The following is a 24,324-nucleotide window of genomic DNA, read 5'->3' as shown; positions in this document are numbered from 1 at the left end:
CACACGCACCACACACACACACACCCTACCTTGACCTATTGTCACATATCTAGTGTTTTTATTTTATTGGATCAATCTCTTTGACACGAGAGAAGGTAATCAGAATATCTTTTCAGGAAGGCAAGAACTGTTTATATTCTTGACCTGATTCCAAACACCCAGCAAATCCCTGGAGAGCAATTAATTAAATGGTTATCTCTGTGTCTGGCTTAGAGACTTCTCCCTTTCTCTCTCCCCATCTTGTCCCCCACCCTCCCTGATCTTCCCACTTCCCCTTCCCTTATATTGTACCTACTGGTTAAGAAGCTAAATTTCATTTCCCTTGGTGGTGGAACATTGCTTCATTTTTTAAAGACACAATCTGAGAACATTACTTTTTTTTCCCCTTTGCAACCATGTTGGTTCTATATTTAGTAATTTTATTAAGGAGATAATTTACGTAAATTCCATACTGGAGCCCTGCTGAGTAGCAAGATAACTAATTCTATTCTTCTTATTAGGGAAAACAGACAAACCAAATGAGATTTAAAGACTAGACGGATGAATCTGTGTCTATGCTGAAGTCAGTCCTGGGACCTCAGGACATGTGTCTAGGGATCTGAGGAACAGAAGACTGCTTCATTCATCAGGAAACAGTTGACGGGGTGGGGGTGGGGGGAGTGAGAGGAGAGGAATACATTTCAATAAAGGGACAGAAATGCAGCATCAAGAATTCACTTGGGCACAGTGGGACTCTCTCTTGGAAGAGCAGCCACAGATCTAAAATGAAAATGTCCCTCCTCCTTTGCTGCTCCCCACTGCCCAGCAGGTAGCAGCATCAATTCACAACTGCCAATGGAGAGAGAGGAGTTGGCCTCCCCAAGCAATTTCCATGGTTCTTCTCTCCCTGACGTCTTTCAACTTCTCTTCAGCTGCATCCCCAATGACAGGAGGCACCAGGTCTGTTAAACTGACTTTTTCAATCTCTGAGCCAGCACTCAAGTCTGAATATAGGGGTTTCTTAATAAATACATGCAACCCCACTTTCAACAAAGCCAATAAATGAAAAAACTGATTTTTACCAAGGACATCAAGAGGTGGTTATTAGCTTTACAAAAAGACAAACTAGAGAATGCTTTTAAATCTCCGGTTCCCTCGGTGCATTGGAAATGAGATTCAATTTAGAAAAAAAAAAAAAGATTCAATTGATACACAACTTTTGAGAATGCTCTGCTGGTGAAAAGAAGGCACAGCAGGGACTAGACATTGATGGTGATTAAGAAAAGGAAGCGGACTTAATTTCCTTCCTTCCCAGTAGGACTGATATTAACATGTAACGAGGGCAGAGTATATGCCAAACACTTTCAAACACCTTCATCGTGTCCAGTCCTCATGGTAGCCATAGGAGGAGGAGATCTGCCTTATCACACACACAGCTGAGGCTCAGAAAGGCTGAGTAGCTTGCCCACTGCCAGTGAAAGATGGAGTCAGAAGCAGAACTTGGGTCTTCTGCCTCCAAGCCCCTTCTGCTATCCCCAAATTCCGTCTTTCTTTGAAACATATTTCCACGGGCTTCTTTTTGTTGGTTTGTTTGTTGGCTTTTTTGTTTGAGGGGTTTTTAGTCTAGATCTGTTTTTTGGATAGGCTTCCCCAGTGGCTCAGTGGTAAAGAATCCATCTGCAGTTCAGGAGCTACCAGAGATGTGGGTTCAATCCCTGGGTTGGAAAGATCCCCTGGGAAAGGAAATGGCAACCCACTCCAGTATTCTTGCCTGAAGAATTCCATGGACAGAGGAGCCTAGTGGGCTACAGTCCATAGGGTCACAAAGAGTTGGACATGACTGAAATGACTTACACATAGGTGTTTTTTTTTATCTTTCCTTTTTTCAATTTTTATTTTATACTGGAGTACAGTTGATTAACAATGATATGTTAGTTACAGGTACACAGCAGAGTGATTCAGTTATACCCATTCCATGGAATTCTAAAGCCAGCGTCCCCTCTCTAAACAAACCTTGCCACAGGACATAACAAGCAAACTCCCCTCACAGCCAATATATTCTTCTTCTGCAAAAGCAATTCAGTCATCCAGGACCCATTCCCTACCTGGGCTACTACAGATTGTCAGGAACTCTATGGGTCTCCAATGGAATCATATGAAATAGGACTCCGGCACTGGGTGAGTCATGTGAAATAGGACTCCAGAACAGGCCAGGGTCAGAATCAGGCAATGGGCAGCAGACAGCCAGAGAGGTGACCCCTAAGGGCCTCTTGCTCCTCAATAAGCTCCCCACAGCCACTGTCGGCTGATGCGGAAGTCCTTTGTCTCCAAAGCAGACCAGCAGCTCCCCAGGCTCCCTTGTGTGTGGTCATGCAGCTGTGCTCCAACCAGTAGGATGAGAGCGGAAGTGAAGTGGTTTGTGAAGCCTCCGGGGCATGACACTCCATGCTCTTTCTCTCTGTAATGGCATATGAGGACTACAACCCTGGAAGCCAAGTGTTGCAAGGGCCAACCTACAGGTTCAAACTTTGAGCTTTGTTTTTGGAAGAAGTGTTACCTTAAGCCATACAGACTCATGGAAAAGCCCTACGATTGGGTCAGTAAGTCAGGAACATCAACCCAAAGGTGTGATGTGGCAGCAGCGCCAGATCACAACCTTTGAACCAGAGGAATGGATTTAAGCTATGGTCCCACAACTTCCACTGATACAGGTACAGTTTTCATCATTATTTAATAAGGCCAGGGGTTGAGCTATCTGAAGCAGAGACCCCTGCCTACTTATGTGAATCGAGAGGTGCAGAAGAAAGAACCCAGAAATTGGGGCAGTTCATCTGATTTGAATGCCAGCCCCTAAGCACACAAACACCCCCAGCACACAGCCCAGGGCAATGAGGGCTGCACCTCTCCTCCTCTAGCCTCTCATGCCCACTTCCCTCTCTCAGGAGTGTCTGAGCCTCCATAATTTCTGATATGATAGCTATCCCACTTTTTCTTCTTTCTAGCACCCAACTCTCAAAGACCAAGGATATCCAAGTCAGGCAGGAAGCAGAAAAGGATGCTAACAAGTTGTGATGACAATTCTCCCCATCTTCACTTGAGAATGATGGGAGAGTTGATCGGTTCAGTGGATAGATTTAAGGTTTTCTGGAGTTTTCTTCCCCCAGTACTATTTGGAAGGAGTAAGAAATTTACAATTTATGAATGCCTTTTATATCCCAAAGACCATCATTCCTGTAGCCTTTATCCCCTTCTCACCTTCTCAACAACCTTTTGAGGAGGGTATTATAGTGTTGTTAATGGATGAGAAGACTGGCTCAGAGAGGTGACATGACTTGTCCAGGATCACAGTTCTAGGGTGCAAATCCAGATACCTCCCTCTGACCTTACAGATCCCCTTCTTCCCCCATCATTACCCTGATGTGCTGGAAAGGAATTCCTGGTCCCTATTATACCTGCCTTCTCCCTTCTCCAAAGTGTTGAGCTTTCATTGGCTCAGACAAGAGCTCATCACCCTTCCCGTTCGCTGGGTGGCTGTCTTTCCTGGCTAGTCCAGGTGACTTCAGATGACCACATGGCCCTCCAGGAACTAAGAGGGAAGAATATCTGCTCACCCACCAGAGCTGGGACTGGACTGAGGCTAGAGAGGCACCCGGGATGCCAAGTTTAAGGAGGCTACCCTTTTTGAGGCCAACCTTGTGCCTGTACATCCCTGAGAGCAAGACCTCCCTTGACCATGTGCCACAGTGTCTCTCCTGCTTCACCCAGCCCCAGGCCAGCCACCCAGCCTCTCAAAAATTGCATGCTCTTAGGCCCAGAAGTGCTTTAAAGGTTGTCCACCTAACACTTTGTAATTTTTTCAGCAAACCAACAATTTTGTGAAAGCCCAAGAAGGGGGGTTAGTCTGATAACTAAAACCACTGGTCATGATGTCACACTATACTCACTGCTGAGCAAGGATGGAGCCCAGGGCCTCCTGGGCCACTGCACCAGCCAGCCCACCATCCACTCACTGAGAACTCAGCCATGTGTCACTGAGGCTTCTCACCCAGGAGAGACACAGGCTTGCTGCACAACCAGGACAATCCAAAAGGCAGTCTCTGGGAGACAATCATAGGAGTGCAATGGTCATCCATCTTTTTTGGAATTCTTGGGGACATTTCCTCCAGCCAGGTCTCAGTTAGCTCCAATACCTTCCTTCTAAAGACTCAGGCCTTGCTGTACCCTCCAAAAAGGGTGATCATGCGAAGCAAGGGGGACAGCCTTCCACCCGCTGCAAGACCACCCCACTAGGCTCCAGCCCAGAGACACTACCTTCCCCCATGTTTCTTCCCAAGAAAGCTGCAGGCCACAAGAGGGGAAAACCATAGTCTTTTTTTTTTTTTTTGATCATTGTTACTGAGAAACACTGTTGTTATCTAATTTCCCAGTCTATTTTAAAAATTGTTTGTGAAGGCTTCTGAATCATATGAGGGGGGGAAAAAAGACATTCCAGCAACAACTAATTGCCAGACTCTTGCCCTAACTAGCTTTGTGCTTTTCTGTTTCAAGCAACATTACTCTTTGTTTTGTTTTGTCTTTAATTGAGCTATGGAGGAACGGGAACATGTCTTAAAGAATGAAAGCAGGGAATGAGAGAGTCAAGCCTTGGGAATTCCAGCTCCAGCTCTCCCTGCTTGCAGGGCTTCTGAAGAAAGCATTTCAACTCTCTTTCTGCCTGTGTCTCACCTCCCTGCACAATGACGGTAAGTGTAATTGTTCTCCTGCTGGAGGAATGGCCACAGTCGAATCTCATTGTAGACTATGGGTTTTGTGGTGGGAGTTGGGGGCTAGTATAAACTGCTGGAGAAACAGGACAGGTTGATAATCCCCCAGTACAATGATAACCCTGCTCTCAGCCAAAAGACCCTGAGTCCCCATCAGGGGACTGAGTTCCTTCATCTTTTAAGGGAAGAAGAGCAGTCCCCTGTCCCCTGACAAGCAGAGACTAAAGGAAATACATTTATTAAGCAGATGAATGGTCCCCAGCATCAAATTAACTGGAACTTTTTTCATTCAATCTTCATAATTTTATGAGACTGTCAATATTACCTGCATTTTCTGAATGACAACACTGAGGTTCAAAGACACTGCATAACTTACCAATGGCTTCCTATCTATTAAATCATGGACTCAAACTCAAGACCTCTCTTAAAGCTCTTTAAAGTCAGAGGAATAATAATGTGTTACAGAACAGGTTAAAGCCAGTGTAGACTTTGGACTGCCTACTCTCTGGCTTTAGCTGTCCACGGTTGCAAGCTAGCTTCAACCTGAGAATGCCCCTCCTTTGATGGTCTTATCTTCCTTTTCCCCATTTCTCTTTCCCAGCTGGTTTTCTCTTCACTCCTCCCTAGACCCCAAACACCCTGGTTAGCCTTGGGGGGAGTGGAATGCTCCTCCTTTCAATAACAGCAGACTATATTTCTTCCCCAGGCTCCAGAGTCAAGTCAGAGGTTCTCCTGACTTTAAATGGCCTGCAGAAAGCAAATTAGAGGGGCTGAGCCCAGAGAATCTCCTTTTGTTGCTGTTTTGTTCCTTGAAAAAAAATCTGCTGTTTTGTTCCTTGACTGTCTTGGCTCAGAATACCCATCTTTTCTCCCGTTCGCCTGTTTGAGTCTCCTCCTTTGAGAGTAGACTCACAAAGCACCTCCCTTGGGAAGTCCCTGCAGGCCCCCTTCCCACTGGCCTGTGATCCTCAGGTGCTGCCTCCACAAGAGTCCAGTGGTGCTCAGCACAGTTTCCTCTGAGACTCAAGACTGGGAAAGAGAGAAGCAGGCCCAGGGGGTTGTGCTTACCACTGGGACAGGGACTGCAGACTATTTGATTTGCGTATAACCAACAGGTTGAAGGAGAATGAACATCATTGTGACGTGGAAGAAGACACAAAAGCAGGACACATGACTTCCAGGCATGACAGGATTTCTCACGAGAAGTAGGACTTCTCTGAGCTCCTTCACCTGTGAAGAATTTATCACAGGTTTTTGTGAGATGAAGAAGCAAAATGAATCTGAAAAATACTGTAGTCTTTTGAGCATGATACCTACAGATACTTCTCTTTCTTTGTAGTTATAAAAACTAGATTTTTTTTGGATGGATAATATGTTAGTTTCAGGTGTACAACACAGTGACTCAATGTTTAAATACATTGAGTGTTTGATGGTGATTACTGACTGAGTGTTTTATGGTGATTACTGACATCGTGGTGATTACAAAATAATCACCACGATGTCAGTAACCATTGTCACCATACAAAATTATCACAGTATTAACTATATTCCTTATGCAGTGTATCACATTCTGCTGCTAAGTCGCTTTAATCGTGTCCGACTCTGTGTGACCCCATAGATGGCAGCCCACCAGGCTCCACCATCCCTAGGATTCTCCAGGCAAGAACACTGGAGTGGGTTGCCATTTCCTTCTCCAATGCATGGAAGTGGAAAGTGAAAGTGAAAGTGAAGTCATGTCCGACTCTTAGCAACCCCATGGACCGCAGCCTACCAGGCTCCTCCGTCCATGGGATTTTCCAGACAAGAGTACTGGAGTGGGGTGCCATTGCCTTCTCCAGGGTCACATTCTAGCATATATATTATATATAACTGGCAGTTTGGACTTCTTAATCTCCTTCACCTATTTTACCCAGTACAACCCACAGTAACCCTCAGTTTGTTCTCTACATCTGTGAGACTGTTTTCTCTTTTGTTTTGCCTTTTAGATTACATGAATAATTGAAATCATATGATATATTTCTCTGTCTGACTTATTTCACTTAGCATAAAACCTTCAGGGTCTATCTGTGTGATTGCAAACAGCAAGATTTCATTTTTTTTTTTTGGCTGATATCTTTACAATATCTATTAATATCTTTACATATATCTATTATACATATATCTATATCTACATATACATATCTTCCTTATTTATTTATATAACGATGGGCATGTACATTGTTTCTGTATGTTGGTCATTGGAAATAATGCTGCAATGAATATAGGAATGCATATATCTTTTCTAATAAGTGTTTTTGTATTCTTCAGCTAAATATCCAGGAGCAGAATTTCTGAATCACCTGGTAGTTCTATTTTTTTAATTTCTTGAGGAATCTTCATACTGTTTTCCATGGTGGCTACACCAATTTACATTTCCACCAACAGTGCATGAGGTTTTCATTTTCTCCACATTCTTATTCTCCACCATCTATTATTTGTTGTTGTTGTTGTTGTTTTTTATAATAGCCATTTTGACAAGTGATATCTCATTGTGGTTTTGATTTTCATTTCCCTGATGATAAGTGATACTGAGCATCTTTTCACATAAATGTTGGCTATGTGTATGGTCTTCTTTGGAACAATGTCTATTCAGATCATGTGTCCATTTTTTAATCAGAATTTTTTAATATATTGAGTTGTAAGGGCTTCTCTGGTGACTCAGCTGGTAGAGAATCCCCCTGCAATGTGGGAAACCTGGATCAATCCCTGGGTTGGGAAGATCCCCTGGAGGAGGCCATGGCAACCCACTATCGATATTCTTGCCTAAAGAATTCCCATGGACAGAGGAGCCTGGTGGGCTACAGTCCATGGGGTTACCGAGTTAGACATGACTGAGCAGCTAAGCACAGCACGCAGCACGTAATTTATTTATATAATTTGGATATTAACTTCTTATTAGACATATCATTTGAAAATATCTTCTCTCATTCCTTAGGTTGCCTGTTCATTTGTTGATAGTTTTCTCTCTTGTGCAAAAGCTTTTTAGTTTCATATAGTCATACTTGCTTATTTCTGTTTTTGTTGCCTTTGCCTGAGGAGACAGACCAAAAAATATATAGCTGAGATCAATTTTAAAGAGCACACTGCCTATGTTTCCTTCTAAGAGTTTCATGGTTTTAAGTCTTCCATTTAATCTATTTTTAATTTATTTTTGTATATTAGAATATGGTTCTGTTTCATTCTTTTGCATGTAGTTGTTTAATTTTCCCAACATCATTTCTTAAGAGAATGTGTTTTCCTCATTGTACATTTTTGCCTCATTTATCAAAGAATATGCTCAAATATAAGTGTCAGTTTATTTCTCTATATTGTGTTCCATTGATATATATATATATGCCAGTACTGTACTGTGTTGATTAGTAAATCTTTGTAGTACAGCTTGAAATCAGGAAACATGATATTTCCAACTTTGTTCTTCTTTCTTGAGATTGTTTTGGCTACCTGGGATTTCTTGTAGTTCCATACAAAATTTAGAATTATTTGTTCTAGTTCTTTGAAAAAATGATATTGGTATTTTGATGGGGATTGCATTGAATCTGTAATTTGCTTTGGGTAGTGTGCTTATTTTAACAATGTTAATTCTTCTAGTCTCTGAACACAGTATATCTTTCCATTTATTCCATCTCCAATATCTTTCATCAATATCTTATATTTTGAGGAGTACAGGTTTCTCACCTGCTTTGTTAAATTTAATCCTAGGTTTTTTTAAGTTTTTGATGCAATTGTAAATATAATTGTTTTCTCAATTTCTCTTTGTAAAATATTGTTACTCCTGTATAGAAACTCTATAGATTCCTATATATTAATTCTGTATCTTAGAATCTTACTGAATTCATGTATTAGTTCTAATACTTTTTTGAGTATTAGAGTCTGAGTCTTAGTATTAGAGTATTAGTCTGAGTATTAGAGTATCTGAGTCTTTAGAGTTTTCTTTATATAGTAACACCTCATCTGCAAGCAGTGACATTTTACTTCTTCCTTTCAAATTTGGATGACTTAATTTTTCTTATCTGATTGCTTTGGCTAGAACTTCTAGTACAATGTTAAATACAAGTGGCAAGAGTGGATATCTTAGTCTTGTTCTTGATCTTAGAGAAAATGCATTCAGCTTCTCAACATTGAGTATGATGTTAGCTGTGGTTTTGTCATTAACAGCCTTTATTATGTTGAATTATGTTCTCTCTACCTCACTTTTTTAAGAGTTATTACCATAAAAGAATGTTGAATTTTGCCAAAAGCTTTTTCTGCATCTATTGGGATAATCACACAATTTTTATTCTTTGTTTTGTTAATGTGATGTATCATGTTGACTGATTTGCAGATTTGACCACTTCTTGCATCTCTGGAATGAGATGCACTTCATCATGGTATTGTTTTGTTATTTTTTTGTGACCCCATGGACTGTAGCCCAGCAGGCTCCTCTGTGCATAGGATTTCCCAGGCAAGAATACTGGAGCAGGTTGCAATTTCCTTCTCCAAGAGTCTCTACAAAGAAGACTAAACACTGAAGAATTGATGCTTTTGAATTGTGGTTCTGGAGAAGACTCTTGAGAGTCCCTTGGACAGCAAGGAGATCAAACCAGTAAATCCTAAAAGAAATCAACCCTGAATATTCATTGGCAGGACTGATGCTAAAGATTGATGTGAAGAGCTGCCTTATTGGAAAATACCCTGATCCTAGAAAAGATTGGAGGCAAAAGGAGAAGGGAGTGACAGAGAAAGAAATGGTTAGATAGCATCACTGACTCAACAGACATGAATTTGAGCAAACTCCAGGAGATGGTAAAGGACAGAGGAGTGTGGCATGCTACAGTCCATGGGGTCACAAAGAATCAGACACAGCTTAGCAACTGGAGAAAAACAACCAGAACTACCCTCAAAAATATAGCAAGAGAGAAAAGTGGGTTGCTAAGACTGGACATAAATATGAGTTGAACTCTATTTGCATCTGGGACCCTATCAAACTGCTTCCAGAGCTCAAGGAAATTGTCTCAGTTCATCTTTCTTTTGGGTATCTTTGGGGATGACTCTGAATCTTGGGAAGGTAATATCTTTTGCACTTTCTTTGGGGATGCTTCTTTGGTCCATGAGGTTGTCTAATACTGCCAGGAGTATTTACTGCTTATTTTGGCTGAAACTTGTCATGATATTTTAAAGGATTTTTTTTTAAGTAGCTCTAGGGTCAGAATTTGGCCAATTTGGAAGCTGATATTCAAGGCCAATATGAAACTCTATTATCAGACCTTGTCCCCTAAGCTAAATGTACCCACCAGAAAAGAAAAACCTACTGAAGACTTTGTGGAAGAGTTTACTAAACATCCCAAATGCATACAACTCTAAGTCTAGAACATAAAAATGTTTTTATTTCCATCTTGGTTGAAGAAGCAAATTAAGGATAATGTAGTTGGATGATTGTTTCAGCCCATGACCTGACCATTTAGATTGCAACCAATTCTTTGAGAAATGTTCTTACAAATTGTATCTTTACGATAGCAGAAAATGCAGCTCCAGAAACAATTCAAAGCTCACCTATCCTTTTTATCAAGCCTAAAGCATCACCTATTTATTTCAAAGGGCTTATAAATATTATAAAAATTCTGACCCTAGGAATCAAAATTCCTTCTTGGTGGTAGCTGCACTCTTTCCAAGTGCCAGGAACTCTTATCTAGGCCATCTCTTTGAAATGCAAACCTCAGGGAGGCAACTCTTAACAGAAAAAAGAAAAGAAAAAAGTGATTATTTGGGATTTAAGTGAATGAACAATCATGTGTTTTCTCCACAAATATTAATAAAAAGCTTTAGCCATCTGAGAAGGTAACCCTAAAATTTATTCCATCTTCCAGAAACATGATTTGATCCAACTGTGCCTTTATAAACCAGTGAGTCTTTCATGATCACACTCATCTCATGCCTAAAGTTTTAAAACAAATCCTATATGATCTATGCATTTGTCTGTATGTTACATGTGTCTAGATAGATTGATAGAAAGGTAGTAAATGTGAGATATTTTTCTACCTCTGTATGGTATTATTAAAATTAATTTGTAAAAGAACATTATTTAATTAGCTTAAAAACAGCAAGCACTTGTTTAAATTAAGTATTCCTAAAGATCTAAGAAATGCAATAAAAATGAACCCAAATGCTTTTCAAGTTCACATGATCTGGGAAAATGTTCAGCATTAGAGTTAGTTTAACTTCTCTAGTTTAATTAAATTAGCTATATCTTCAGGGTTGTCAGCATTTAAAATAATGCAGAAATGCAGTTTTATTCTGCTTGGTTTACTAGTCAAATAAGTTTGTGTTATCTCTGTTAGATGAAATTTGTCAACTAGAACAATAACTTGGTATGATAAAATGTTCATGAGCAATGCAAATATAATTGTTGAGAACAAGTGAATTAAATATATGTAAGTGGAATAAACACTTCTAGGTGAACTTGCAGCAATAATTATGTTCTAAGACATGTTTATTTAATTCATTTCCCCAAATCTTTTTGGTAACTTGAAATCTTAGAGTTTTGCTAAGCTTAATCAAATAACTGACAGCCATTGAATATCTAGATCATTTACAGAGAAAATACTGGAACTTTAATTCGTGAACATAGTCTTACACACAGCTTCTTACCACTGAGAAATTTTAGATATTTGGGTCTATTGGTAAACATGTTTGGTGCCACATTTAAAAATTTATGATGAGGAATAATATACTTCCAGAAATTATGAAATATATGCATAAGCCTGGCAATATACAGAATTCTAGTATAAAAGACAGTCCACTTTTGCTTACCTCCTAGGTAATTCCTTACTAGGAATTAAGGGTTCTAAGGGTTGAGAATTTTAATTAAGAATTTGAAGGGCTAGGAATTTTAATTTTGAAAGCTATGTAATAATAATAAATATGAAAGGAAACAACTGTTTGAAAAGTAGGTAAGGAAAATAGAATGATTAATTGCTCTAGAATGAAGAAGAGGGGGAAAATAGGGAAAATATTTTAGCAGTTTTGTGGAAAAAGAAGGCTTCCCTGATGGCTCAGAGGGTAAAGTGTCTGCCTGCAACGCGGGAGACCTGGGTTCAATCCCCAGGTCAGGAAGATCCCCTGAAGAAGGAAATGGCAACCCAACTCCAGTAATCTTGGGAAGAAATTTTATGCATGGTCAAGCTGGCTAAGATTGGGATAAATTTAAGTTAAAAAATGAGTTTTAATATCAAAAGTACACTGGTGTAAAATTAGAATTGGCTATCTCTATTAAAGGACCAAGTTTTATTGGGCTTTTGATCTGCTTTTGATAAGATTGTGAAATCTTTTTCTTTATCTTTTAAATAATCTGCCTTGAAAGCAAAGATTTTGTGTTTTATCAACATAATTTCCTGTTACAATGTTGTCTTAATCAGTCCTTTAATAACTTAAGAAAACAGTCTTCTTTTCAATATTAAAAAGAGTGAAGTTTTGCTCACAATTTTGTGACCTGTATTTGTTTTAAAATTGTTTCTTTGGTTCAGTGGATAATTGAGCAGTATTTCATAATGATCTGTGATCCTTTTATTCAAGTGTCCATGACTTTTGATATTTTTTTGTAAACTTCCTCAAATAAAATTTTTTAATATAAGTTAATTTATTTTAATTGGAGGCTAATTACTTTACAATATTGTATTGGTTTTGCCATTCATCAACATGAATCTGCCACAGGTGTACACATGTTCCCCATCCTGAAACCCCCTCCCACCTCCCTCCCCATACCATCCCTCTGGGTTCAAATAAAATTTTTAATGAAGTCTTTTTGACCTCTAACTAACTTTGGGATTTTTCCAGAGTGTCCTGAGATATCTCAAAATGTTTGGTCTCTCTCCTTATGAAACAGCAATATTAAAATAATTAGGCTTATCTGATATATTCAATTAAGGGAAGCACTGTCAAATAAGATGTAAAATAAAGCCATCTTTATGTTGTATTTGTATCAGTTCAGTTCAGTTCAGTCACTCAGTCATGTCCGACTCTTTGCGACCCCATGAATCACAGCACGCCAGGCCTCCCTGTCCATCACCAACTCCTGGAGTTTACCCAGACTCACGTCCATCGAGTCAGTGATGCCATCCAGCCATCTCATCCTCTGTCATCCCCTTCTCCTCCTGCCCCCAATCCCTCCCAGCATCAGAGTCTTTTCCAATGAGTCAACTCTTCGCATGAGGTGGCCAAAGTACTGGAGTTTCAGCTTTAACATCATTCCTTCTAAAGAAATCCCAGGGCTAATTTCCTTCAGAATGGACTGGTTGGATCTCCTTGCAGTCCAAGAGACTCTCAAGAGTCTTCTCCAACACCACAGTTTAAAAGCATCAATTCTTCGGCACTCAGCCTTCTTCACAGTCCAACTCTCACATCTATACATGACCACAGGAAAAACCATAGCCTTGACTAGACGAACCTTTGTTGGCAAAGTAATGTCTCCGCTTTTGAATATGCTATCTAGGTTGGTCATAACTTTCCTTCCAAGGCATATGTTATTAGAAAAGACCCTGACATTCAGAAAGATTGAAGGCAGGAGGAGAAGGGGATGACAGAGGATGAAATGGTTGGATGGCATCACCGACTCAATGGACATGAGTCTGAGCAAGCTCTGGGAGGTGGTGAAGGACAGGGAAGCCTGGTGTGCTGCAGTCCATGAGGTCGCAAAGAGTCGGACATGACTGAACAACTGAACAACAACATCATGTGCCAACCACTATTCTCATATCACGGGAGAGAAGATAGACAAGGTGACTACATCAGGGAACTTACATTTTAATTGGGATAGGTAGACAATCAACATCAATGTTAAGAACACAAAATGATTTCTGACAGTGATAAGTACATGAAGATAATATGTTAGGATAACCGGAAGGGACATACTCCAGATAAGAGTAAAAAAGACTGAGACAAGGTAAACAGTAAGTGCAAGACAAGTGCAAAGCAAGACAAGGTAAACAGTAAGTACAAAGGCCCTGAGGCAAGAGCAAGCTCGGCATGTTCGAGAAAAGATTTAAGACCAATGTGGCTACAGAAGAATAGAGAAGTAGAAAAGTAGTGTTAGATGAAGGCCAAGGTTATATCTAAGGAACAGTAAGTTGTCCATTTGGACCAGAGTTGAAGTAACAGACAATCCAGGAAAACTAATTTGGGATTAAAATTAGAAAACCTCAGACACTAAATGAAGGTGGATACACTTCATTCTTTATAAATGCATAAACCAGCTCTACAAGAGAGATGCTCAGGGACACCCCGCAGGTGTTTCTCATAAAGTAGGGTGACTTTGAGGATATCAAAAAGGGACTTGATCCAGAGCACTAAGGCAGCAAGCTAAAGGGAAGTACAAAACTGTTGGGCACATTTTACAACAGAACATCTGAGCAGGAAGTCATCCGGCTTATCTTCCTCACTGGAAGGAGGAAATAAAGACAGAGAAGGAACCTGAGGACTGGGGCAAGTGAAAGCAGAAAACGTAACTGATGATCATCAGTCCTGGCTCTCCTTCCATCAGAAATGATAATGTGTCACTTTGATGCCAAAGCATTTAATGGCTGTTTCTCACCTCCAATCCTGACATGGCAATCACGTGTTGACGCAGACGTGCCGTAATGTAAGGAAATGTGGACGACCGAGCCAACATCTGGAGGGAAGCTGCCCTGGAGAATCACCCAGATCCACAATAAATTTGCAAAAGAGAGATGCAGACTCTGGTTGTTTTAAGTCAGTGAAGTAGTTGGGGTTCTTTGGTTTGGCAGGGTAACCTAACCTGTAATGACTAATACAGAATACAGTCAGAATAACCCAACCTCCTATGACTAATATGGTTCCTATGTCAAAGCTCTGTACATTTTTAGCATGCATGGGTGAGTGTGTGCCCATGGAGGTGTGTGCAGAATTACATCAGAGTAGTTGTGTGTGTTCACTTCTGGGAGCAAATGTCTGTCTGGGTATGCTGCCAGGAGGGTTGTGGTGCCCTTGCCACACACCTTGACACCTTGGCTGAGCCTGGGAAGACTCTGGGAAGCCCACCAGAGCCCACCTGTCAGGTACCTCCAATGCTGTATCCATGGCTTACAGAGCTGCAGCCTGGAACCAAAAGGGTACCTGATCCTCCAGAGTACACTGGAGGGTCTCCTGAGTCACTCATCTGAAAACAAAACAAAACAAAAAACATGCACACACATACACAAAACACACACAAAATTTTCCAGTCATTTCTATCCATCCTAAAAACTCCATCCAGAGGAGGTGGCTGCAAAGGCCAGTATGATGTCACCTTCACCACCCAAGAGAGAAGGGTGGAAGCAGCAGTGCTCAAGAACCTAGGAATCTGACTCCTTTTCTTCCTTCTCCTCCCCTTCCTCCCCCTCTCTGCACATGCTGCAGTAATTGACACGCAGTGCTTCCACTGAACCTCATTTCATAATATCAGTGTTTCTCCTGGAGTCATTTGCTCCTCATAGTAACCCGGGAGGAAGGCTGGCAGGCATGAGGACACCATTACATGAGTGAAGGAAATGGCTCAGCCCATAGGTGAAGGTGTCAGCTCACGCCCCCTCCTCCTGCCAGCTCCAGTGTTCTTTCTCACATGCCTCCTTGGACTGATGCTAATTGGCCAAGAGAAACAAATAAATGATAAATTTTCCACTTCTCTGAAAGCAGTTTTGGCCGCCCCCTACACAATGCCAGCAAGATGAGACAAAATCATTCCATCAATAGCTCTGGAGTACTCGGGTACAATTCTAATTAAAGTGAGACTGCCAAGGGCCTTCTGGAAAGGACTAAAAATAAACTGAGGGTGTTCTGTTTCTAACAGAATGTTGGAGGGGAGAGGCTGGGCAGCGAGAAGAAGGGTGGAGAGCACAGCAGGGTGTCAGGCCCTAGGGAGACAAGGCTGGTGGTGACTTTCAATGAAGGCAACATCTGCCCCCAGCCTCCAGCCCATTCATTTCTTTTCCTTCTCGTCTTCCCTTTGAATAATGTGCTTTGCCTGCTACTCCAATCTCAGCCTCTGCTCTCCACATTAACATGTATATTGCTTGGTTAAGGGCTATCTGGCCGGTTGGCTCTAAATAACTGGAAAATGACAGGAAGGTGATGGGGGCAGGATGAATGAGGAGCTCATCAAAAGCTCCTGACCGCCTTTGTCATTTATAAACAAATACCCAAGTGACTTCCACAATTTTATTTTCAACTGCACTCTTCTGAAAAGAGCCAACCAAGCTCTCCTCCTTGATATCTCCCTCCCCTACCCCAGTCCCTTGACTATCTGGCCTGTGTATTCACTCACAGCCATCAGCTGCCCTCTCTCAGGGCCAGGTACTGCCCTGAGAGAGGACAGCCACTGCCCCCAGGGAACTCAGAACCTCCAGAGACAGACACTAAAACTGTAAGATGTTTGGTGTGTTAAGTGCCCAGACGTGGCATGGGCAAAGCAGGGCAGGCTGCTCTGGGAACACAGGCAAAAGAGGTTCTGATCCAGGAAGGCTTCCTGGAGGAGGTGCCCTGATTAGTGTGTAGATAAATAAACATTAGTTTGATGAGTTCGTAATTCAAACCCACCAGCCCTTCACCCCAGAGATCGTTATATTATGCTGTTCATTTCCCCTTGTAGCATTTCCCACCTATAAACACCTACGTGTGTGCTGCGTGCTAAGCCGCTTCACTCGTATCCTACTTTGTGCAACACTGTGGACTGTAGCCCTCCAGGCTCCTCTGTCCATGGAATTCTCCAAGCAAGAATACTGGAGTGGCTTCTCCTTCGTGAAAACACCAAATGGCGGATGACGCCACTGCTGCGGAAGTGCCGGAGGCCCCGGGGGGCGTGGAATGCAGGCCGAGGTGGCTTCCGCAGAGGCTTCGGCAGTGGCGTCCAGGGCCGGGGTCGCAGCCGGGGCCGGGGCCGGGGCAGGGGCTGCGGAGCTCGCGGAGGCAAGGCCGAGGACAAGCAGTGGCTCCACGTGACCAAGCTGGGCCTCCTGGTCAAGGACATGAAGATCGAGTCCCTGGAGGAGATCTACCTTTTCTCTCTGCCCATCAAGGAGTCTGAGATTATTGCTTTTTCCTGGGAGCATCCCTCAAGGATGAGGTTTTGAAGATTATGCCCGTGCAAAAGCAGACCCGTGCCGGCCAGTGGACCAGGTTCAAGGCATTTGTTGCCATCGGGTATTACAACGGACAAGCGCTCTAAGGAAGTAGCCACTGCCTCTGTGGGACCATCATCCTGGCCAAGCTGTCCATCGTCCCTGTGCGAAGAGGCTACTGGGGGAACAAGATCTGCAAGCCCCACACGGTTCCTTGCAAGGTGACTGGCCGCTGTGGCTCCATGCTGGTGCGCCTCATCCTTGCCCCCAGAGGCACTGGCATCTCTCCACCCCTGTGCCCAAGAAGCTGCTGCTCATGGCCAGCATCTACGACTGCTACACTTCTGCCAGGGGCTGCACCGCCACCCTGGACAACTTCGCCAAGGCCACTTTTGATGCCATTTCCAAGACCTACAGTTATCTCACCCCTGACCTCTGGAAAGAGACAGTGTTCACCAAGACTCCATATCAGGAATTCACTGACCATCTTGTGAAGACCCACACCAGAGTCTCCATGCAGAGGACCCAGGCCCCAGCTGTAGCCACCACATAATTTTATAAAGAGAATAATAAAGTGAATGAAACCAGTAAAAAGAAAAAAAAAAATACTGGAGTGGGTTGCCATGCCCTCCTCCAGGAGATCTTTCTGACCCAGGGATCAAACCGCATCTCTTAAGTCTCCTGCATTGGCAGGCAGGTTATTTACCTACTGAACCACCTGGGAAGCCCCATAAATACACATGTACAAACAAATACATAAATTCAAAATATGGACATATTTTGGTTTTTTGTTCTCTTTCTATGTTGTGTCTCTCACCACTTCACTGTAAATTCCAAGGGACCAAAGACACAGTGTCTCACTAGCTGCTATGACATCAGCATCCTGTACCACATCTGGCATATAACAGGAGCTCAATATTATTTGCTGAATTAAAGGATAAACTGATGGACAGGGGAAAGTATGGGAGGCAGAGGGACCTGCTCTGGCAAAAGCATGGAGCCACAAGGCAACACAGGGCATTAGGAATTGCATGTTCAGAGCATGCATTATGCCTGGGGTGAGGGTTGAGCTGTTCTGAGGAATTCAGATTTAAGAGTTGGGCAATTTTTCAGCTGTGGGGTGCCATGATTGCGTTTGCCAGTTGGGAAGATTGCAAAGGAGAAAAGACTATAGGCTGGAGGGCAGAGCGGGGCTGAGAAACCAAGAAGCTGTTAACTGAAATCCGGAAGAGAGACGGCCAAATGCCAGAACCATTCCAGTCTGCCCCTTCACTGGAAGGACAACCCAGTAGTTTGGGGGGGCCAGCACTGGGATAGGAGTCAGGACCTTGACTCTGGGCTGAGACCCTAGGCAAGTTACACAAACTTGCTGGTCTGGAAGGAAAGGAAGAAGCGTTCAGACAACAGGTCCCAGTTGGGGCTCCTGCCTGGGCATTCTTGATCTTAAGTTTTGACCCCTGATTTGGCATCAGCTTATCTCCCCCACCATTCCACTCTGGGGCCAAAATAGCGACAGTATTAACAGTCCTGAGCACTCCTTCTGTGCCAGGTATAGTTCTGACCATATAATGCCTTGTTTAATCCCAGGACACTCTCAGAAAGTGCTGACTGTAGTCAGTATAGAGCAGCCATGCTGCTGCTCCTGTTGTCATTACTAACATCACTGGTTCTTCATTCCCCAGCCTGACACCTGGGAGGCCAGGGTTCTAGTGGTAAACAGTCTGCCTGCCAGTGGAGAAGACGCAAGAAACATGGGTTCCATCACTGGGTCAGGAGGATCCCCTGGAGAAGGGCATGGCTACCCACTTCCACATTCTTGCCTGGAAAATTCCATGGACAGAGGAGCCTGGTGGGCTACAGTCCATAGGGTCCCAAAGAGTCAGACACGACTGAGAACACATGCAACACACACATCGTCACAATAGACGAGGAGTTAAGCAGGATGACATCGCTCCTCATTTCACAAGTGTGGAAACTGTGACTTCCCCAAAGGTACATAATTAATAAGAATAAAGTAAGAGTAGAATCCAGGGCTGAGAAAAGAAGGAAACTTCCTCATAGTTTCTCTTTTCTTGTTTTTTCACAAACACGTAAAGTGGGAGTCATTACCTTCCTTCTGTTTGCAGATGAATAAACCAGTTCAGAGAGGATAGGGGCTCACCCAACATCACACAGCAAATACAAAGAAGAGGCAGAATTTAATCCCAAGTAATTCTGACTCCAGGTCCATGTTCTTTCAGTCCTATCACCTGCTGGGATTCTGAGTGCTGGCTCTCTGGATCCAACCATTTGTTCCACAATTACTCACTTCATCCCTACTTCATGCTAGCGCTGAGATCTGGACCTGAGTATTTTCTCCTTCTTCCCTTGGTATGGTGTGGCTGGAGGGTGTTGATCTGCAGTCACTCTGAATTAGGGAGACAGGTGCTGGCACAGTTTGCAGGATGATGCTGGTGGGTTTAGGAGAGAGAGGGAATGGCACAGCCCTGGTCACCACCCTCAGCGGTTTCCCACAAGAGCTGCTGTGCTTGTAAAACATTGTCTCTTGCAGCCTTCATAAAGGCCACGTGTTAAAGGCTGACTCTATCCTTCTTCCCAAGACATGTGTCCCCCTAGCTGTCTGCATTTATCACCAGGTAAAACAGGCCAGAGCACAGGGAGGTGCTTTCAGTGAAGTAGCTGTGGGCTCAGATCAGCTCATCCCATCCTCGCTGCATCCCAGGCCTATGACTTTACCTCTCTGAGTCTCAGTGATCTTCCTCAGTGCTAACTAATAAGGTTCACTAAGGACTGAGGCTTGTTGGAGTTTATTGCACCTAATTTCTGAGCATGTGTGAAAAGACCTCATTCATAAGTCCTCTTCATTTATTTCCCTCTTAGGAGGTGGCTTAGACGTTGCGAAGAAGGCTAGTGTAAACGCAATATTCAGTGTCTACCAGCCCAGAACATGAAGGATGTCCTGCAGTCTATCTCTGAGGTCTGCAATGCCAGCAATGCCAGCCTGCTCCAGGACAAGCAACATGTCTGAATTGTGTGCCCCTAACCAGTGGCACAGCCTTGGGAAACCCTTAAAATGCTCCAGATCTCCTTCCTCACCTGGGAGTCTAGCATGTGTCTGTGGCATCTGCCAACTCTTCCATCCATCTTCAGGCTAAGACTTGGGGCAGGGAGGTAAGCAAGCCTCAAAGGATCTCTTCAGGCCTCTACTTTCAAAAAGCAAGTGCTCCTGAGGTTTCCCAGGTGGTGCTAGAGGTAAAGAATTCACCTGCCAATGCAGAAGATGTAGGAGTTTTGGAATGAGTCCCTGGGTTGGGAAGATCCCCTGGAGAAGGGAATGGTAACCTACTCCAGTATCCTTGCCTGGGAAATTCCATGGACAGAGGAGTCTGGCAGGCTACAGTCCATGTTGCCAAGAGTCAGACATGATTGAGCACATATTCACTATTCACACCTGGGAAAGTCATGCATGACTTCATCATCTATTAAAGGATGTTTTAATGTCTGGTGGGTAACTTCCTTTCAATCTTGTTCCTCAGAGATGTTCAAGTCAAACACAGAGATGCAACAAACTGCAGGGTGGAAACCATAGGCCGTTGGATGGAATCACTAATGGCACAGTGTGAGTTAGTTTGTCTTCATCACTTTCCTTACATGCTTGTCATTAGCTGATATTTAATGAGCACCTGCTGAGTACAAGGTACTTAGCCAGGTGCAAGAGAGTCTCCATAACTCCCAAAGCCCATATTCAAGGTAGAACAATGGGACACACTTTCATGGAAAAATTGGAAAGGTAGAGCTCACTGCCTCCTGGGTGAACAATAAGAGCTGCAGAGACAGATCATTGTGGGTTTAGAGCCCCTCTCTCCATCCCATCAGGAGTCCCATCTCTCCTCTTCCCACAGAGACTGAGAGCCTCCCAGATGACCTCCAGTCTGAAGCTGGAGCCCACCCCTCTAAAGCTCAAGGCGGTGCATTTGATATAAGTTCCATCTCATCACTCCCATCCCAACAAAGCTTTTTATTGGAGAAAAAGATCCAACTTAAATTGTCCAGCAAGCCTACCGTCACTGGGGACTAATCTAACCTTGAGCATGCCTCTATTCATGGATGTCTCGAAATACTACATGCCAGGCCACTTAAATGACAGGCTTTGATCTCTCATAGCTCTGGAGACTGGAGTCCAAGATCAAGGTGCCGGCAGATTCAGGGTCTGGTGATGACTCTGCTTCCTGGTTCACAGACAGCAGTCTTCTCTCTGTGACCTCACATGGCAGAAGGGGTGAGGGAGCCCTATGGAGGTCTCTTTTATGAGAGGGCACTCATCCCATTCATAAAGGCCCCACTTTTAAGACCTAATCATCTCCCAAAGGCCCCACTTTCACATACCATCATATTGAGGATTAGGTTTCAGCAGATGAATGTTGGATTTTTGTTCAGTCACTAAGTCATGTGATTCTTTGTGCCCCATGGACTACAGCACTCCAGGCTTCCTGTCCTTCACTGTCTCCTGGAGTTTGCTCAAATTCATGTCCATTGAGTCGGTGATACTATCTAACCATCTCATCCTTGGCCGCCCCCTTCTTTTGCCTTCAATATTTCCCAGCATCAGGGTCATTTCCAATGAAGTACTGAATGTTCGGAGGACACAGATATTTGGTTCACAGCAATTTCTTCCATCAGCCTTGGAAAGCATCCTCACTACAACCCTTCCACCCTTTCTCTCTCCTACTTTCCTTCCTTATTAAAATTCAGTGTGCCCTCAAGGCACAATTTAAACAGCATCTATGTCTGAAGCTTTCCCTGATCCTCCAAGTCAAAATTAACGGCTCTTTTCTCCTGCTCCTGCATTGTTCTGGCCTTTCTATCATAAAACTGGACTTTTATTTTAATTGCAGCAAGTTGTTTACATACCCATTTCCTCAGTGGAGTGAAAGCTCCTCCAGGGGAAGAGCCATATATCATCTATGTGTTTCTGGATCAGCAACAGAGGCAGGCCTGGCAGCAGGAATGCAGAATCTCAGGCCTCACCCCAGACCCACTGAGTCAGCTTCTAGTTTTAACCAGATCCCAGTGCTTTGAATGCACAAGCATGACAAGTTCTGTCTAGAGAACACCTTGTGTACAGTGTCATGCACATTGCGGTCATTCAGAGTGTTTGATGAATGAATATGTGAGTGAATATGGAACGGCTCATCAAAGGCCAGTCATAGTTTCATCCACAGCCTTTCCTAAAACCTGATCTTTCTTAGCTGATTACATAGTCATCTACAGAGCAAAAGTTTCGCACATGCTCCCCTATCTTTATTTCTCTACCTCCTCCTCCAGAATCAGGCACCTCCCACCTCCCATGGACAGCCATGTCCCAAGCTCAAAATGTAATTATAAAATACAGTCTTTACGGTAGCTCATTCATAACCCACCCCAAAGCTGTGCCTGTGGAGAGGAGGCAGTCTATTAGGGGTTGTGAATGATGGTCCGGCCAGCGGGCCATGGCAGGGAGGGAGCCCCGCTTCTATCCATCATCCCTTCTCCCTCCATAACCCTGCAGACCTCCCAGCAAGCCAGGAACAGCTCCTTGCACATCAGCAGACAGGCAGCTGCTCTTCATCACCCTCAGCACTGTATCTCCTCCATGCATCACCCACCCTTGTAGTTTCCAGAGTCCGAAGATGCTCGCAAAACCTGCTGAAAAAAGTCCCCATTGAGACAGGTCAGTCACCAAGGTGTAACAAGGATGACAGGCAGCAACCACCTGTTCCCCACCTGTAAAGCTTAATTTTATTTTTCAAGCCCAACTTGACTGGGCTAAAGGATGCCTGAATCTCTAGTAAAACATAATTTCTGGGTGTGTCTGTGGGGCTGTTTTCAGAAGATATTAGCATTTGGATCAATAGACAGAAGATCACCCTCTGACCTAATTTAAAAGAAAATCCAAGGAGGGAATATATGTATTCATGTGGCTGATTCACTTTGTTGTACCGAAGAAACTAACACTACATTGGAAAACAACTACATTCCAGTGAAAAATAAAACAAAAAGCACCCTTACCGGTGCAGGAGGGCATCAGCCAATCCTTGGAGGGTTTAATTAGAACAAAAAGCCTGGAGGAAAGGCGAACTTGTTCTGTTCTTGAGCTGGGACATTATCTTCTACTGCCCTCAGACATCAACGCTCTCAGTTCTCAGATCTTCAGACTCAGATTGGGACTTACTACCAGCTTTCCTAGGCCTCAGGCTTGCAGATGGCAGAGAGTGGGACTTCTCAGCCTCCATCACCACTTGAGCCAATCCTTAAAATAAATATCTTTCTATAGGTCTATATATATAGGAAGGACTGATGCTAAAGCTGAAGCTCCAATACTTTGGCCACCTGATATGAACAGCTGACTCACTGGAAAAAATTCTGACGCTGGGAAAGATTGAAGGCAGAAGGAGAAGAGGGCAACAGAGGATGAGATGGTTGGATGGCATCACCAATTCAATGGACATGAACTTGGGCAAACTCCAGGAGATAGTGAGGGACAGGGAGGCCTGGCATGCTGCAGTCCATGGGGTAGCAAAGAGTCGGATGTGACTTGGCTACTGAACAACAGCAAATAAGAATTCGTTTGCAATGCAGGAGATTCCAGTTCAATTCCTGGGTCAGGAAGATTCCCTGGAGAAGGAATAGGCTGCCCACTCCAGTATTCTCGGGCTTTCCAGGTGGCTCAAATGGTAAAGAATCTGCCTGCAATGTGGGATACCTGGGTTCGATCCCTGGGTCAGGAAGATCCCCTGGAGGAGGGAATGGCAACCCACTCTAGTATTCTTGCCTGGAGAATTCCATGCACAGAGGAGCCTGGTGGGCTACAGTTCATGGGGTCGCAAAGAGTCGGACACGACTGAGCGACCAACGCACACAGAAGCACACACACGCACACATATATATCCTATTGGTTCTGTTTCTCTGGAGAATTCTGACTAACACACTACCATACTCTTATCCCACCTCAAACACCTGGGAAATGGCATAGCTGAATAGTTTCCCTAACTATAAAGCAAATTGTCATCATCCTATCATCCTCTAAAAATAAGTCTGACTTGTGGACCCTTAGACCCTTAGCATCAGAAAGGTCAGAGGTCATTAAGACCCCCTTCTCCCAATACCTCCATTTTCAATAAATCAGTGAAGGACTTGGGCTATGCATTATGAGAAATTCAAAAGAAAAAAAATCATATTATTATTTATATGATTTTGTAGACTGTCTTACCTCTTTCAAATTGTTTTTATATTCTTTATTTCCTGAGGCAGGCTGATAGGAACTATTATCACCATTTCACAGATGGGGAGCCTGAGTTCCAAAAAGGTTAAACCTCTTCCCATTTTTTTGTAATTTATACCCTCCCTCTGTTCAGAAAGGGTTTTCAGTGGCTTAAAATAAAACCATATTTACATAATTACCAGCATTTGAAGTTTAACTG

General features: G+C 43.3%; 1 pseudogene; it reads left to right on the top strand.

Annotated features, from left to right (window-relative positions):
• Positions 1 to 16,557: 16,557 nt before the first annotated feature.
• LOC133253432 (small ribosomal subunit protein uS5-like) lies at positions 16,558 to 17,487 on the top strand (annotated as a pseudogene).
• Positions 17,488 to 24,324: the final 6,837 nt, after the last annotated feature.

This window comes from Bos javanicus, chromosome 8, assembly GCF_032452875.1.
Source record: "Bos javanicus breed banteng chromosome 8, ARS-OSU_banteng_1.0, whole genome shotgun sequence".
Classification (NCBI taxonomy): Eukaryota; Metazoa; Chordata; class Mammalia; order Artiodactyla; family Bovidae; genus Bos; species Bos javanicus.
Note: the sequence above shows the minus strand (reverse complement) of the source record. Positions and strands in the feature narration are given on the sequence as shown.